This window comes from Macrobrachium nipponense, chromosome 2 (genome assembly GCF_015104395.2).
Source record: "Macrobrachium nipponense isolate FS-2020 chromosome 2, ASM1510439v2, whole genome shotgun sequence".
Classification (NCBI taxonomy): Eukaryota; Metazoa; Arthropoda; class Malacostraca; order Decapoda; family Palaemonidae; genus Macrobrachium; species Macrobrachium nipponense.
In genome coordinates, this window is record NC_087201.1 from 160,399,367 (window position 1) to 160,416,465 (window position 17,099).

The 17,099-nt window shown below is 37.1% G+C and overlaps 1 protein-coding gene across 1 annotated transcript in view; it reads left to right on the forward strand.

Annotated features, from left to right (window-relative positions):
• Window positions 1-2,018: 2,018 nt before the first annotated feature.
• The window catches only part of LOC135221094 (carbohydrate sulfotransferase 11-like), a 66,058-nt gene continuing 50,977 nt past the window's right edge, over window positions 2,019-17,099 (forward strand). The window contains exon 1 of the mRNA XM_064258893.1: window positions 2,019-2,622. The gene's annotated coding sequence lies outside the window, so the exon portion shown is untranslated. The remainder of the gene's footprint in view (window positions 2,623-17,099) is intronic.

Genomic DNA, 17,099 nt, shown 5'->3' on the forward strand with positions numbered 1-17,099 from the left:
CATCAGTAAAAAAGCATTTACCACAGTAGACGATGCTCATTTCATTTGTAATGGGTATTTCCGCCTATTACTACTGCTGCCTTGAAGTATCAGTGACCTAAACCAGTGGATAATTGCTACTGAAGGGCAGCAATATTCATACCTACAGCCTTACTACGACTAAATTTGCTCTAGTGAAAAGAATGGCCTAAGGTATATGGTTGGCTCTGGCTTCAAGAGATAGAGGCTCATCCACCAATCAATAGGCATTTTCTTTCACAAGGAATTCAAAACTCACCAACAGGCATTCATCTGCTTTGCCATAAGGAGTATTAGAACCCCAAGTCATTGGCAGTTCTTACAGCAACCACAAGGCGTCGGTTGTAATTGACTGAACTTAATTATCAAGTGAAAAGATCACAACATTTTGAAATGGTTTGGTCACGTGGAAAAAACGGAGGAAGATAGGCCGATGAAAAAAAAAGAAAGTATGATTCGAAAATGCCAAGAGGGAGTTTGAGAACAAGACGTAGTAAGTGCAGGATCGAAAGTCAGTAGTATGCGCCAGAGAACTTTGGCGTAAAAATGCTGGATGAACATATTTCAGACAGTTGATCAATCATTTCAACCTTGTTATGAATTCAAAAGGTGATGGCGGTAAGTATCCAGCCAGGATTCAGCAGACGTTCAATGTATATGTGGTAGTTGCCGTTGCATTTATTTTTGTCATGGCAATTACTTTTTTTTTCTTTTAAATGTATCCTTGTCAGCATTACCAGCCTACGGGAGTTGGAACAAACTCCAGATTTTCAAGTTTCTTTTGTTTTACTTTTATATGATAAACATAGACTTTATGGGAACTTCATCACTCAAAAGCTGCTTTTAGGAAATCTCGTACATTCGCTGAGCGGTAGCTACGGATCGAGACTTTTTCACCTTGATATGGACGGCCATGACTGTTTTTTTCGTCATGAAAAAGCTAAAATCAAGTGACTCAGTTTTAATTCTTATTCGTGTTATCTTTACGCGTTAACACACTCAAGGCTGGTGAACTACATAAACATTTTCAACCTAAGTGATCAACTAGTTAATGATATTGTTTCATCAAATTCCAAGTTTGGTCTTCCAAAGGCAGCGCACTATTCATATTATGTCTGTCAATCAATAAAACTCGACTCACCAGAAATGTATACTTGGCCATTTCGAAATTATTTAAAATAAGACAGCTTCCAACATCACCAAGAGATTTGTCACGATAACTAATACTGGGACTGTAATTCGTTTACCCTACGTTATATAATACTTAATTTGTTATTCACCCAGAATTACCTGTTTCTTGTTAGGATAAGCAACGGAAAATAGTTCTCAAATACTTTGGTCTGTATGAAATCAATAATGTCAAGTAACAATTTGTTTGGTACCTACATGATGAACAAGGTCGACATTCTAAGCAGACCTTACAGTAAGTATCATTGGCAGGAAATACTCAAAAGGCTTATAATGATAACAGCTGGCCGTGGACGGCAATTTACAATTGCTCTCGATGCCCCGTTCGTTGCAATATCCTTTTAAACCTTTGCAGCTGACTTGGATAAACACTTCATGTAAAAAGTGCATAACTTCACCGTGATGATGCTCAGCGGGACAATCCATTTTAGTTTTGCTTTCTTGCGAAACATTTACCGTTAACAGTTCCACGAGATGAAGGCAAACAGTTACCACTGAGAGGAGCAGCAGTCATGAAAAACAACCAAACAAAAAGACATCCGTAGTCCTTGCCAGACGTATGAGATACAATGCAGACTTTTATATAATATAACACATATAAATGTTATTGCATCGTAATGGCTTATGGAAAATATGCTATACAAGACCATGAATGATTTATTTAAGTTAATTAGAGTGCATTAATGTGAATTAAGATGGTTTATAACTTTTTCTTTTTTTACATGCACTAGACTCCCTTTATGCTATCATTCCACAGCCTCCTGTCTATTATGTTGTGCTTCAAAGAGACTATTCCACAATTGCCGCATAGATCAGTCAGCATTATTAATGAATTCACGCAACAAAAGGATGTTTTAACGACAACATGGCAACTCCTTCCGGATCCCCTTTTAGTGGGCGAGAGAGAGCGCCTCTGTGACCAACCAACCCACGTCCCTTCGCCCGCAGTCCACACTCCTCCAAAGGTCGCGTTGGAAGACTGAACTGCGTTCTGTTTTCCTTTCCCGAACTTGAGTGAAAACTAAGCTTTCGTTGGACGATAGAAATACTAAGTATAGCGCTGCAGTGACTTCAGGTTAACGCAACGAACAATCATGGTGGAAGGTTTAACCGACGAGGGAGGAAAAGGATAAGATCCTCCCCAGTGAATCAGGCGAAAAAGAAAAGTGATATTGGATAACCAGCTGCTGTAAGGGCCCAGTGAGTGTGATGACTGGGTACTACTACTACTACTAGGGGGGTGACTGCTTCAAGTTCTCACCGATATAGACTTGCAGCTCTTATTAGAGGCTGCACAGGCTCTATATCACATCTTCACGTTATGTATAGGAAAAGGAGGAGAAAGCCCAATAGTCTTGTGCTTTACGACTTGAATATTTGGAAGCGTTGCAGGGCTGCTTGCTTTTGACGCGAGAGGTAAGTTAAGTTATGACGATGACTTTAATTCGTTCTTTGTTTTAGCCTGAAAACCACATTTTAACTACTATTTCTAAAATATAATGCTTTGGGTTTAATTTTAGGTGCTAAATAACGTAAGCCTCTCCTCTCCCCACCCGACTTTACATCCACCACCTCCGCTAAAGTTCTCGCTCCCTTTCCGCTGTATATCCCGACTACCCGCAAATGTGTTTATCATTGTTACAAAGTGTACGATATGTTTCTTTAACGTACCCAACACAAAGTACGTGCTTTAGACAGAAACATACCCAATGGGCTATTGACAGCTCCTGGTTTTAAGCGCTATGTCAAATTTAACGGGGTCATCAAGATTAATTAATTGCTAGACCTGACATCAAGAGCAAAAACATTGTACGAATCTCTCTCTCTCTCTCTCTCTCTCTCTCTCTCTCTCTCTCTCTCTCTCTCTCTCTCTCTCTCTCTCTCTCTCTCTCTCTCTCTCTCTCTCTCTCTCTCCTGACGTCCTAAAGATCGAAGCCGTGGGGTAAGAAACTTATAGTATTAGTTATTACGTTCGGGATTAGCAGCAAGTTTGCTTATGTACTTATGCAAGTGAGTACCTCTGGCGCCATATATGTTAGCATGAGAGAGAGAGAGAGAGAGAGAGAGAGAGAGAGAGAGAGAGAGAGAGAGAGAGAGAGAGAGAGAGAGAGAGAGAGAGAGAGAGAGAGAGTCCCCTCATAACGGAACTAGTAAATGGTTATCTTTTTCTGTACCTGACCACGTGTTGTCTAGGGGAACCATATTCCCTTTCACTCACTACATACTGGAATTTGTAACATACCGGAATTTGTGATATTTTTAAGCAAGTGGAATTTGTATTGTAGCCTTAATTAAGTACAGTACATCTGCCCTGTAGCCAACCATATATAAACAACATAGATCACTTAGCCTAGCTGTAGAACAGATAGGCTGAACAGTGATATTAACGTGTGGATTTCCTTCGGAAGCGAGAATTTTTTTTTTCTTTTGCAGATTGGTGTTGAGTTTTTAGGGTGGGGGAAATCTCATGCTGGTAACAAAAATTGCCTTTCAAAGCAATATTAGCCAGAGATTATTATTATTATTATTATTATTATTATTATTATTATTATTATTATTATTATTATTATTAGTAAGGCTATGTAGGTTGGAACCAAGATTCTAGCAAAATTTTCAACGCAAACGTGTTGATTTAGTGATGAATGCAACTGTACTGGTAATTAGACCAGTTAAGTTTGATAATGTATAAGCCCCTTAACATTTTAAAGAGAACAATAATGTTATGGTTAGGAAGAATCCTAAGTCGGGTAACTTCAAGTATAGGCCTAATACGAAGAAAACATGTAAAGGATACGAAGCCAAAATGTAAATTTGAGTCGATGTAGCTAGTATATAGGTTTGGCAAGCAAGCTCTCTCTGACAAGCGAAGATGAAACTGCCAATTTATGTTCTAGACGTAAACTGAGAACTTTGTTATGTTTCGATGTAAACATTTCTGTCGGTGAGGACGGAGTCTTTCGTTTTGTTAGCAAGGAGTCTCTGGTTACTTGTATGTTTTCATTACCACGTTATTGCAGAAGGCTCATGCGTCACAACGTGTTTATCGACATTTAAAAAAGAATATGTATATCAGGAATTAACAGATGACTATACTCTGTTTTTTTTCCATCTGTCCATCAGCCTGTGGTGGTCTCGCATGGTAACACTGCGTGCCGGGCTTTAAGTAGTTACGCTATTTGTAAGTTTTAGGCAAATAAAAGGATATCTTGGTGTACATTTGCAACTAAAAAGTGCTTTAATAATTTACTGTATGCGAATTACACATGTGAATATTCGAAATAGGATAATATTTAAAGCCTGGGACGCAGTGTTACCATGCGCAAACACCACAGGCGGATGGACAGATAAAAAAAAAGGAGTATAGATATGCAGATAGCACATTGCATTGTGCGTAATTGGAAAACACTTACTAAGAGGTGTGGCATAGATTAGCTTAAATTTATCGATGTAATGATTACAGTCAACTTAGCTTCTAATATCAAAGATGGGATTTAAAAGTTGGTTATTATGTTTACTTTTGGTAAAGTTTCGAAAATAGTTAGATCGTTCCAATGATTGTCTAAAGTCTTTGTGCATTAAATTGTTATGGAGATCTAGGTAATAACTCCGCGTTGGGTACTTTTGGAAATTACAGTTTCCCAAAGGATTTGGGCTGCTTATCAAGTATTTATCATTATTTTTGTTGGGTCGATTGTAATTAATCCCCAGAGGATAGTATTAAACACTGCGACATACATATGACGCCCTAATCCCTAATGTCTGTCGTATTCGCGGGAACGTTCCTTGCAGTCCGTACGGAGTTATTGCCTAGAATTACCAGTTGTTATTGATATTTTGCGTACACAACTCACATTATATATATATATATATATATATATTATATATATATATATATATATACACATATGTATGTATGTATGTATGGTATTTGTATGTATGTATTCAGTGAAGAGTAATTTAACAAATTACGAGAGCTTCAGAGAGAGTCCAGATTTAGGCTTCCACCCCAATGACACCGCACTAACCCGCCACCATCACGAAAGACCTTATCACACATACTTACTGTTATTAATGCGTACGTTTCGTCCGCCCGCTTGTGATGTGGTGCCATGGACCCTGTGTTGTTGTTTATTGCATGTGCTTTTGCGTCATTCTGCCATTGTATTTGATCGTTTCCTCTCTGCTTTGAGAAATCCTGATCCATAATGTGGCTTTTAATTCAGCCTATTTGTTCAAACCAGCCGTTCATGCGTAACATTTTGGGTTCTGTTTCAAAAACTTATTTTTAAAAGCTACCATGCCTTTAACTTTAAACTCCAGTGCCGCTCATATATAATGCTCAAGAGCTTGTTTCATTTGATACACTAACATACAATCCTGCTGACACTGTTCGAGAATCTGAATAAAGACAACAGTACTCCGATTTCGTATGTGCTGTGGATTGCGTTAGTACTCAAGGTGTCACCACTCGGAAGAACAGAGGCCAAGAAATTCTGGTTGTAAGCATCTGCTTCCAATATCGTGACTAACGCATCCATTACGTCATCACATGTATAGTTTGTATATATTTGTTGGTTTTTCTTTTTTGTATAAACATTTGCCATTCAATCTAATACAAATAATTTTTATATAGTATTCCCCTCTCCTCGCCAAACCCTATGAGCGTATGATACCGCGTGGTGAATCTTGTATAATTTAAACTAGCCCCAACGACCCTAATGGCTATAGTAGATTCACATCAACCGTGCATCTGATGTCTAGGCCAGTCCCTTACGACGATCCTGATTGGCTGTTGATAAGCCGATCACAGGGTTGGGAACTTTGTCTGTCTCGAGAGTTCACATAGGCAGGATATATATTCCACTTCTCCTGAGGGATACTTTTGAAAGACGTAACCCTCAGGAAAGGTGGAACATATATCCTGCCTATGTGAACTCTCGAGAGAGACCGAGAGTTTCCAGCCCTGTGATTGGCTTATCACCAGCCAATCAGGAGCGTCGTAGGGGACAGGTGCACGACTGATGTGAATCTAATGTGAATCTACTATAGCCATTGGTGACTCAAAAAAAATAAGCTTAATTCATATATAGCTCTTAATTGCAATTAACTGGTTTTATCTATCCCGCGATTCCCCCTTGTTTTCCTTATGTTCCTTCCCATTTCTCTATAAGATGGGCGTATATCGCTTCTTTGCTGTTTATTTTTTTTTTCCTCTCCGTTCCTTTATTCTTCGGCTAGGAACGTAAAGTGAATTAAGTTGCCCTTCTCAGTGATACATAAAGGTCAAAAAGTATAAGAACGCTCGTCATTTTTTGTTTCCTATGGAATCCGTTTAGAATGTTGTTATTCTCGGGTCTCTCAATAATTTAAAACCATGCCTGACCATTTAGTCTCATCTTTAGTGCTTGTATTAGTTAACGGATCTAATTATTTTTTCTACACACGGAATGTAAACAGCTTTTGTGTAATTATATAGTAGGCGCACTATAGTTACTTGCTTTGCATATTTATTATTGTTTTAATTGAAAAAATATAGATCTGTTGTATAAACGCAGACGCAGTCGTCTGGGGTCAGCCGAAAAAAACGCACTCTGGCCATCTGTCAACGCGATCTTGTTCGTTTCAAGTAAAAGCACATACTTTTTACGAGCGAGACGCGAGTTCTTACAATCCTTGCTGGATTATATTGTTTGTGGAGTTGTTTTTTTTTTTGTTTTTTTTTTTTTTTTTTTTTTTTTTTTTTTTTTTTTTTTGTTTTTTTTTTTTTTTTACGCTTACTCGGAGAATAAGCCTACAAACAACTTTGTGTTGTTGTTCTTGTTGGGGTGGTGTTAGGAAAGTTCTTTGTTAGTCTTAAAAAGATCTGAAAAAGGTGTTTCGCATTGAGTTAAAGATACAGGAATTTTAGGATAGGATATTTGTGTTTTATTTATTATAATGATAATGTATATATTATATAAAATAATGTACATGTTAAACAGTACAGAAAATTATTTCTAACAAAATATAGCGCATTTATTTTTAAGTTTCGTTGATCAAACAAGGTTCTATTTGACCATAGATTTTAGCAGATTTTAATTTATTTGGTGTACTGAATTTAGCCTATGTTTCTGTTCGATTATTTTGTGTTTTAGCTTAGAAATGAGAGTATATGAACGTGTTTGATTTGTGTCCTTTTTATTTGATCCTTGTTGTTAGTATAAGTAGTACTAAGTATGTGCATCAACTACGAAGACCATTTCACGTTAAGTTAGGAATATAATGTTTACAACTTACGCGTGAGGGGAAAGTAAGCTGGAGGTCGCACCACGCCTTGTTACATTAGATTTCTGATGTCCTTTATGAAATGGCATTTCTTTTACAGCATACATGTTGTAATATTGTAAAAAATCTTTCGAGTTCCGATCAAGTGATTGCAATCCGCTCACTCGTATATATTACTACGTGTTCAAATTTACAATTCATAAAAGTTATGGTGCTTGCCCTTCTACTTTAGGTCCAAGTGACGATGCTTACACTTCAACCATAGGTCTAAGTGACGATGCTTACACTTCAACCATAGGTCTAAGTGACTTTCCTTACACTTGAACCGTAGGTCAAGTGACTTTCCTTACACTTCAATCATAGGTCTAAGTGACTTCCTTACACTTCAACCGTAGGTCTAAGTGACGGTGCTCACACTTCAACCATAGGTCTAAGTGACGTTAATTACACTTCATTCATAGGTCTAAGCTTCTAGTTAGCGGTGTCAGTTAACTCAATTCATTAGGAATTGTTGGAAAGTATTAATCTGTGGAAACCGACGCCCTGAAATGTAATCCGACGCTTCTGTGAGGAAAGGTGCTGTAAAACAAGTAGACGTGTAGTATCCCATTTCTCCAGATTCCACTTAAATATCACCGAGGATTGCGTTACCTTTAAGTGAAAGGTCACATATGGGCGAAAGCTATGTGTGAAAAACACGTTCCTCTCCTTGTCGTATCAGTTACCCAAGTAGAAAAATATATATTTTTGCTCACATCGTTTTTTTTCCAGAGGTATTTCAGTCGGTATAGGGCGAAGTATTACAACGTTAGTGGGAAGGTAAATGTAATTATGTAATAGATTTCTTGTTTCTATTCTGCTTCTACTGAAACATTGGACCTTCCAGGAAAGATTGGGCTTGCGCTGACTTTGTAAGCGAATAAAACGGGTGAAGAATTTATCAAGTCACGAAATTCTACAGGTTTTTCTTTTGTGATAAACTGCCTTCGAGAAGTAGCCTATTTATTTAAATTCTTTTATCTCCATACTTTTTTCTTCTATACCTTTTTTTTCAACATTATTTTTCGCCAAAGGTCATGTTTAGTAACCGTTATATATCGAATTGTTTGTAGGTTTACGAGAAAACATGACAGGATCTTTTAGATTCACTTTGGCTCAAGGAACAAATGATTCAGTGGTTACTGTGAAAAAGCGTTTCAAAAATGAGAGCTTCGCGCTGTTTTGGCAGAGAAACTTAATATATTTCGTCGTCGTTTTCGTGAAAAAAAGTAAATGAAGCAGAGTATTTTAGAAGCTGTACTAATACCCTTGGCGGAAATTTGTAGTGTACTTTGTGGTTGTAGTGGATTTGATCTGAGAGACATTCTAGATTCTACATAAACTCGGAAAGGCTACGTTCCTGAATTTAAAATATCGTACATGAATATGCCCCCGTAACTTAATAATAATAATAATATTTATTATTATTATTATTATTATTATTATTATTATTATTATTATTATTATTATTATTATTATTATTATTATAAAAACAAGGAATAGTTAGCTAATCACGAGACGCGAGCTGTAATAGAGCAAGGACTCGCCTATCCTTGCGTCTGTGAGCTTAACCACAAGGTTTCTTGTCGGCCTTACGTAAGCGAGCGCATGTGCAGTTGCGATGACCAGATTACGATTCGCAGAGAGGGATAAAGAGGAGTCCTTTGTTTTTCTCCCACGCGACACTTGAACCTCTTCCTTCATGGGACTCTTAGCTTGTTCGTATGTCCTCTTTGTATAGAGTGGACAACATTTCCTTTGTTATTATTCTTGAATGTGGAAGAAACGCTGACAGGAAATTTATAGACCCAGTTCCATTTTGGTTATTTTCAGAACATTTGGTCTTTGGTAGCTCGTAATATATGAAATCATTTCCGCCAGTCGGTAATTCCGTGTCGTATTGCAGAGACGAGAGTATGCTTTAGGTCTAGGATATTGTTGTACCATTTTCTCTCCTCACTTCTCCACCAGAGCTTTCAATGATCTCTGCGTGGGAGCAAGTCCAGTGATATTAGCCTAATCCTACTGCATCTGAGTCTAGTCGTATATTGCATGATCACTCTTATATATGTTTTGACTCATCAAACCGTATGCGTTGCATTATCAAAATTTTGTTTAGTTTTCTTCCCTAAGTGTTTTATATATCTCTTTATCTCTTGTAGTGAAACTTGAGATGTAGCGTCAGGTATTTACATTTTGAATTTTATATCTCGTCATGTTACGTTCTAATCTCATTAAATACCTTTTTTTTATCGACGTAGTAGACATCATCTCTGATCACCACACTTCATGTTGAGCATTACGTAACTCCAACTCTCTCCTAAGTGTATTTCATGATTATAAGTCGTATCTCCCATCAAAGCAGCCTTTTCCGTCAACATTATCGTTCACCATCAGATTAAATCTCACCATCGGATCACATCTTGGATCACTGAGCTCTATGTCTCTCATCATCAGGCTTGTGCGTCATAATCCAGCTTGTTTGTTTATTTATTTAAGTTTGTTACTTGCATTGTTGGTCATGAGGCTTGTACGTCATACATTTAAGCTTTGCATCGTTAGTGCAGTAAACATTATATTACCTTATCTAAACTTCTTTATTTACTGTCAAATTCCGTATCATTATTAAACACTTTGTAGTATGAAAAGTTTATACCTTATTGCCTATATTGTTTTTTATGACTCAACGTCAAATAAAAGATCTCATTATCAACCTTTTTACCTTTACGAAACATCCTTTAAGATTAGACTGATGATAAAATTTTCTTAAGGCTCTCACCATTAATCAGAAATGAATACTAAGACGTGGTGTAAGACATTTAATATAACACGATTTGTCCAGCATTGAAAGATGCGGTTCAGCTGCTGAAGAACAGTGAGTAATAACAAACGCAACAGTCATACTTTTCGAGTTTTTGTTAGTATTTATTTTCATCCCCCATATTTCTCACCACGCCATAAATTTAGCTTACAGCTTTGTTAGAAGACCTGCAGGCTGCAACCACAGGTCTACGCTATGGAGATGGGATCGATGGAAATACTGTGACAACGTTTGCATGAGTAACCGATTTATTTATTAGGCTGAATCGTAAATCACGTGTATTGGTAATATGAACAGTAGCAGACGAGAACTCTACCCAGAGGAATACCAGAAATTACTTTCTTGTAGTCACCATCGTACCCATCAGCAACAACTCTCAGCAATTCAGTAATAATACTAAGTTGACGTTTCAGTAATAATATTAAGAAATCCTCTGTCCTGTACGATACAGGCTTTTGCGAAAGCCAAACCTATTGGCTATGTTCTGCTAACATGAGCTAATAGGAGCAACGATGCCGGTGCTACGACATGTGCAAAATGAACCCCCTTCTATAAAATAACTTATGTCAGATTTAAATCATACATTATTCACCATCAAACCTTGTATCTTATTATTTAAACCTCGTTATCATTCAAGTCTCATTAACCCCAAGAACCTGTGGTTATCAGATTTTAATAGTTTTACTTTTGTGATGGTATTCACTTGTGTATACTATGTTTTTTTTTTTTCCCACCTTTGATGTTTGGGTATGGTAACACTGTGTCCCAGGCTTTAGATAGTTACGCTATGTGTAAGTTTTAGGTAAATAAAGGATATCTGGGTGTACATTTGCAACTGAAAAGTGTTTTAATAATTTACTGTATGCGAATTACACCGTTAATATTCGAAATAGGATATTGTTATTATTGTTGAATGCAAGCTGAACGTAACCAACTAAAGTCCGGGACGCAGTGTTACCATACAAAAACACCACAGGCGGGTGGACAGATGAAAAAAAAAAAACTGTATAGTTATATTTAGCCTGCTAATACGCATCTCCGTTGCTACACTTTAATCCAGTTGTATGGACATTTTAGGTAGCAGTAATTTTTGTTCCAACTATAAAGTAAATCAATATTTGCTTCGTGAAACCCTTGAAAACTTATGAACAGAGTGTAACCTGCCAAAATATAAGCGCGTAAATGAAGCAGATCTGTTTCTATGATTATGACCTAAGTGGGAATGAAAAACATTTAATTGCGTGTATGATCTGGACACGGGGTTTGAAGACATATGTAACAGACATATTAACCCCACACGTGAATGACAAAGAATGTCATACGAAGTAAGGCAGACAATAGGAGAATTTACGAGTTTTATAAATTTTTTTCTAGTGACATTTCACATTTGTTAATATCCGTTGTGGGTTCGGAATTTACTTTAGTTCAGCTTCTCATGTTTATCGAAACTAGCAGTGATATAGATTAGGAGAGAAGGTGAGTCTAGCAATGACTTGTCTTGTGATTATGGGAAGTCGACGTTTTGCGATGGAGGTCTTGTGCTGAGCAGAACGCCTGGTTTCTCTGCCGACGCGTTAAGACGTCCTTCTTGTTATGTTCTCGCATCTTCGATACCTTCAGTTTTAGCGCGTCAGGAAAAATGCCGAGGAAACGGTCTTAGGTTTGGAAGATGCTGAGCCTATACGCTCACAGTTACAGTGCTTGCTCAAGGCCCTCTATCTTGGTGTCATGTTGCTGGTTGTAACGAAATACCTTAGACTGATATTTCTCTCTCTCTCTCTCTCTCTCTCTCTCTCTCTCTCTCTGAAGGGTCTTGTAGTGGAAAATCTACATCCTGACCGCTGTTCTCAGAAATAACACGATTTTAGTTACGAAATGAGATATGGGTGCCGTAAAAGGTTCTAGGCCGAATGGCATACCGTTAATTTGTTTGTGTGAGTGTTTGTTCGTTTGCTGTATACGACCTAAAGGTCGTCATTTCATTCACCCTCTCTGTGACCTTTTCATAACATCCCGAGTCTTACGTTTTGACGAGACGCTGTTTGACTTCAAAACGTTGGTCTGATGGGCCTTGACTGACTGCTCTTGAAATATTAAATATTTGCTTCATTTCAGTCATTTGACGAGCGTTTCTTTATATTGGCGATATATCTATATAATATATATATATATATATATATATATTGTGACATATTAAGACACTCGACCGGAAACAACCACTGGCTTAAGTCATTCTCTCTCTCTCTCTCTCTCTACTCTCTCGCTCTCTCTCTCTCTCATCTCTCTCTCTCTCTCTCTCTCTCTCTCTCTCTCCAAGACTATTATTTCTACCACTAAATTTAGTATTATTCTATATATAATATATATATATAAATATATATATTATATATATATATATATATATTATAACGTTTTAGGGCCCAGCAGTTAAAAACGTAAGGGGAAAGAGGAAAAAATGGAGCGCTTATGACTTACCTTGAGTTTATGGGATTGTTTTACTCTTGGAAGGTCGCCAGAAAACTCAGCAAGTTATTCAAAATTACATTTATTTACCAAAAAAACATTGAATGGCCTGAGATTACTGATAGGTACATGGGCCACGTGGAAGGAGCGCCGTACACTGTCTGAATTGCTCTTATCATTCCCCATATGAAAAAATGGCCGAATTAAAAAATGAATGCCAGGCTGGTTTCCAAATTGATGATCTAGCGGTAAGAAAAGTGATTGCAAGGAGACAGGGGGCGCGGAGTCAGCAGTGGCAATCTGGAAATGAATCCCAAATCACACACAACATAAAAATAAGGAATTCTCATGCAATTTTATGTCTCATGCACTATGGAGTGAATTTATCCTTAATCACACAAATTGGGAAAACACTAGTGCTTAAAGAGAATGGCTCAATGAAGATTTTTGTTTATCTGGGACGATCACAGAGGTAGCATGCGGCCACCAGGTAGAAGGAACAAAGGGAGGTTCGTTTTGAGAAGTTAGAATTTGAATTGGAAAATGTGGGAAAGTTGGTTTGACTCTGAGGAAAAGAACTGGCAATATGACTGTAACTCAGACGTACCCGAGTGCCTTATGGGGAGTCATTTGGAGAGGATGGCGTCGGCTTTTTCCAAGTTTAGGGTGCGCCAGTTAGCACCTTTGTTTAGGCGTATGGACAGGCAGGGTTGGACGTCTGTCTGTTCCTAGAGGCTGAGCTGAACTGAGAACAAAGGTCAGGTGTGACTGCTTGAGGTTGGAGGGTAGCTTCTCGCCCCCCCACCTTGCCATGTTATTCTAGGAACAGACATATGGCCAGCAGAAAAATAACAGTAAAAGGGATCTTACGAATAGGCCTAGGAAGCACCTATCTTGCTGCACACTCCCTTTGGGATATGTCAGCTGATGTTAGGAGTAAGATGGCTGCCGTTTCTAGCTAAATTCATTCTATAAATACTGGAGAGACAAGGCGATCTATAAACGTAACAATATATATATATATATATATATATATATATATATATATATATATATATATATATATCATATCACACTGTGTGCTTTGTATTTATGTATGAATATATATTGTGTATTTATGTGATGTGAATACTTGTGTATACTTACGCTTGTATGTATTTGCTGCATGTGTGAGTGTATACCATTTGAATGAATTGAGAGACATTGTTCCATTTTGGTTTGCGGGTTAATATTAAAAAATAATAGTAGATTTACTTTTGTTATTTTGTTAGAGAGGGTAAAGAATTTAACTAGGTTGATTGGAAATTATTTTAAACATAATATAAAACTTATTTTGTTTATTCAGTTCTAGAATTTAATGTTTTTCAAATGAATAAGCCCTAATCACAGAACTATGGGCGACCACACAATTTGTGGTTCCTTTTGCAGATTTATTTTTAATGGAGAATATTACCAACAAATATTTGGTATGGCCATGGGTAACCCTTTATCACCTCTCCTTTCAAACTTATATATGGAATTTTTTGAGAGACAACACCTCCCGAATATCACACTTATCCCCTTAAAATGGCACTGATATGTCGATGATATCTTAGTAGTCTTACCTGGTGGTATCGATGTAAATGATTTACTGTCTAAATTGAATAATTTAGTGCCATCCATAAAATTCACTGTTGAAATTGAAAATAACAATGTCATCCCTTTCCTAGATGTATTAATACATAGAGAATCTTTCCAATGCAAATTCAGTATTTATAGAAAACCCACAAATAATTTAACATATGTACATTTTTATTCTGGCCACCATCTTAATATTAAAATTTCAATTTTTTCTTCTATGTTCCTACGCGCTTTGCGTATCACGAGTCCACAATATCTGGACCAAGAAACAGAATACATAAAAAAGATAGGAAACGATCTCTGCTACCCACCTCATTTAATTGATTTATGTTATCAAAAAGCTCACAAAAAGTTTTATAGTGTTGCTATTAATGAAAAAAAAATGCCTACAAATGTACTTAGCTTACCTTATTTTCGTGGATTTGAAACCATAAAATCAATATTTAAATCGTTTAATGTTAATGTAGTGTTCTCTTATAACAATACCATTAAAGATATGCTAATTAAGAATAGTCCCGTAACAAATAACAACATCATTTACAAAATTCCTTGTAAGGATTGCCCATCGTTTTACGTTGGTCAGTCAAGTAAAAATTTATGTGTACGTATTAAGCAGCATATGTATTCAGTTAGAACAGCCCAGACTTCAAATGCACTCGTTGTATTAATTAAGGTGATACCTCGGTAATTGCTAGATCTAATGATTATGTTTCAAGAAATTTACTGGAATCTGCAATTATACAAATCACTAATAAAAACAACCTAAATCTTAGTCTGGGAATGTACCATTTGGACCCATATATTTGTAAAATGTTTATGAAGGACCTTAAAATAAATGAACAACTAATAAATTAGTCCCACATGTTTAGTATTATCATTCTTCTCTTCTTTTCTTCTCTCTCTCTCTCTCTTCTCTAATTTCTCTCTCTCGTCTCTCTCTCTCTCCTTCTCTCTCTCTTCTCTCTCTGGTTCAATATTTCTCTCTCCCTCTTTCTCTTGCTCGATATATATATATTTATATTTTCTTTCGTCTTTTCATTAATAATAATATTTTTTGGGAAAATTTGTGTAAAAATTCATGATATTTAATTGTATATGGTTCCGTGTTTTTTCAAAATGTACTGTTTTCTGGAAGAATCACTTGTTCACTGTGTGTATCCTTTAAGGTGTGGCTACCCTCAGGCGGCGGCTCCTCTCTGTAGAGTGAAAATCGCCCTTATTGCTAATCTTGTAGTGTCAGTTTGTATATTAAGCCTTCTTTTGACTATGTTGTTCTCTGTAAAATCAGTTTGCCTCAGTAAAGGGTCCGAACAGGACTGAAAGTACTTGGCTATCTCGCTTTTTCATTTTTTCCTTCGTGGCAAAAAACCTTTATTTATACATAGCATCACGTTTTATATACTTCGTGATCAAGTTATTCATATATATATATGTATATACATACATACATACATACATACATACATACATACATACATACTACACACACACACACATATATATATATATATATATATATATATATATATATATATATATATATATATATATATATATCTCAGTAATTGGGCAGCTACTTGGAAATCTTAGCTTGATGATGAATAATAGTGCCAAGACAAGGAAGAACATTCTTTAATATTAAAGAATGTTCTTCCTTGTCTTGGCACTATTATTCATCATCAAGCTATATATATATATATATATATATATATATATATATATATATATATATAGATATATATAGATATATATATATATATATATATATATCTTGAGTTCTCACAATCTAACAAGACCAAAAAATTAGATAAACATTGACTTCCTTTTTGTCGAAGGATTTATGTATATAGTAGAATTCTATCATTGAAATGCGAGGAAGATTCCCGTTCTAATCTCTAGCCTTTTCATTTAGTTGGAATGCTTGGAATTTAAAAAGAAAATGGGAGGATACCAGGATCCTAAATTTAGGAGACTTTATCACCGGAGCGGGGCGGCGCTTAACAATCTCCATTATTGTTTTCACACTTTAAACTATGCAAACATCGTTAACATGCGTAGACTGGCGTGAATGCGTTTCGCGTGACCTAGCTATGTTTAAGACGTAAGACAGGGAGGAGGCCAGAAGATTCCCAGTGTTAAGACGTAAGACAGGGAGGAGGCCAGAAGATTCCCAGTGTTAAGACGTAAGACAGGGAGGAGGCCAGAAGATTCCCAGTGCGTGGAGTGGGGTCCTCCTGGTTGATCCCCAAACCCGAGGATATGGGTTGGAACCAGAATAGACTGTCAGAAGTTGTGTGGTGGGCGGGTGGACGAAGGCCAAAGAATTGGAAGGAGGACCGTCTGTAAAACTACTCACTGCTTATGCGCCCACCTAAGCCTATACCTACCCTCCCCCTCCCCCATTCCCTTGATGCCCCTCGCCTCTCCTTGAAGATGGGAGGGTCCGAGAAGAGATAGAGAGAAAAGGGAAGATGTAGGGTGACTCCACGAGGCCTTTTCATTGGACTGGCTTCCTAACCCCACATTACTTAGAGGGAAAGGCAAGTATACCCTCCCCACCTCTCCCCCTATCTTGGGTTATTTCTCCTCCCTCTCTTCCCCTCTACCTCCCGTTTCTTCCCCCCTCCCCCCTCCCCCGTCTGACTATCCCTTGTCCCCCTTTTCTATGGACAGACTCTCTCGATGT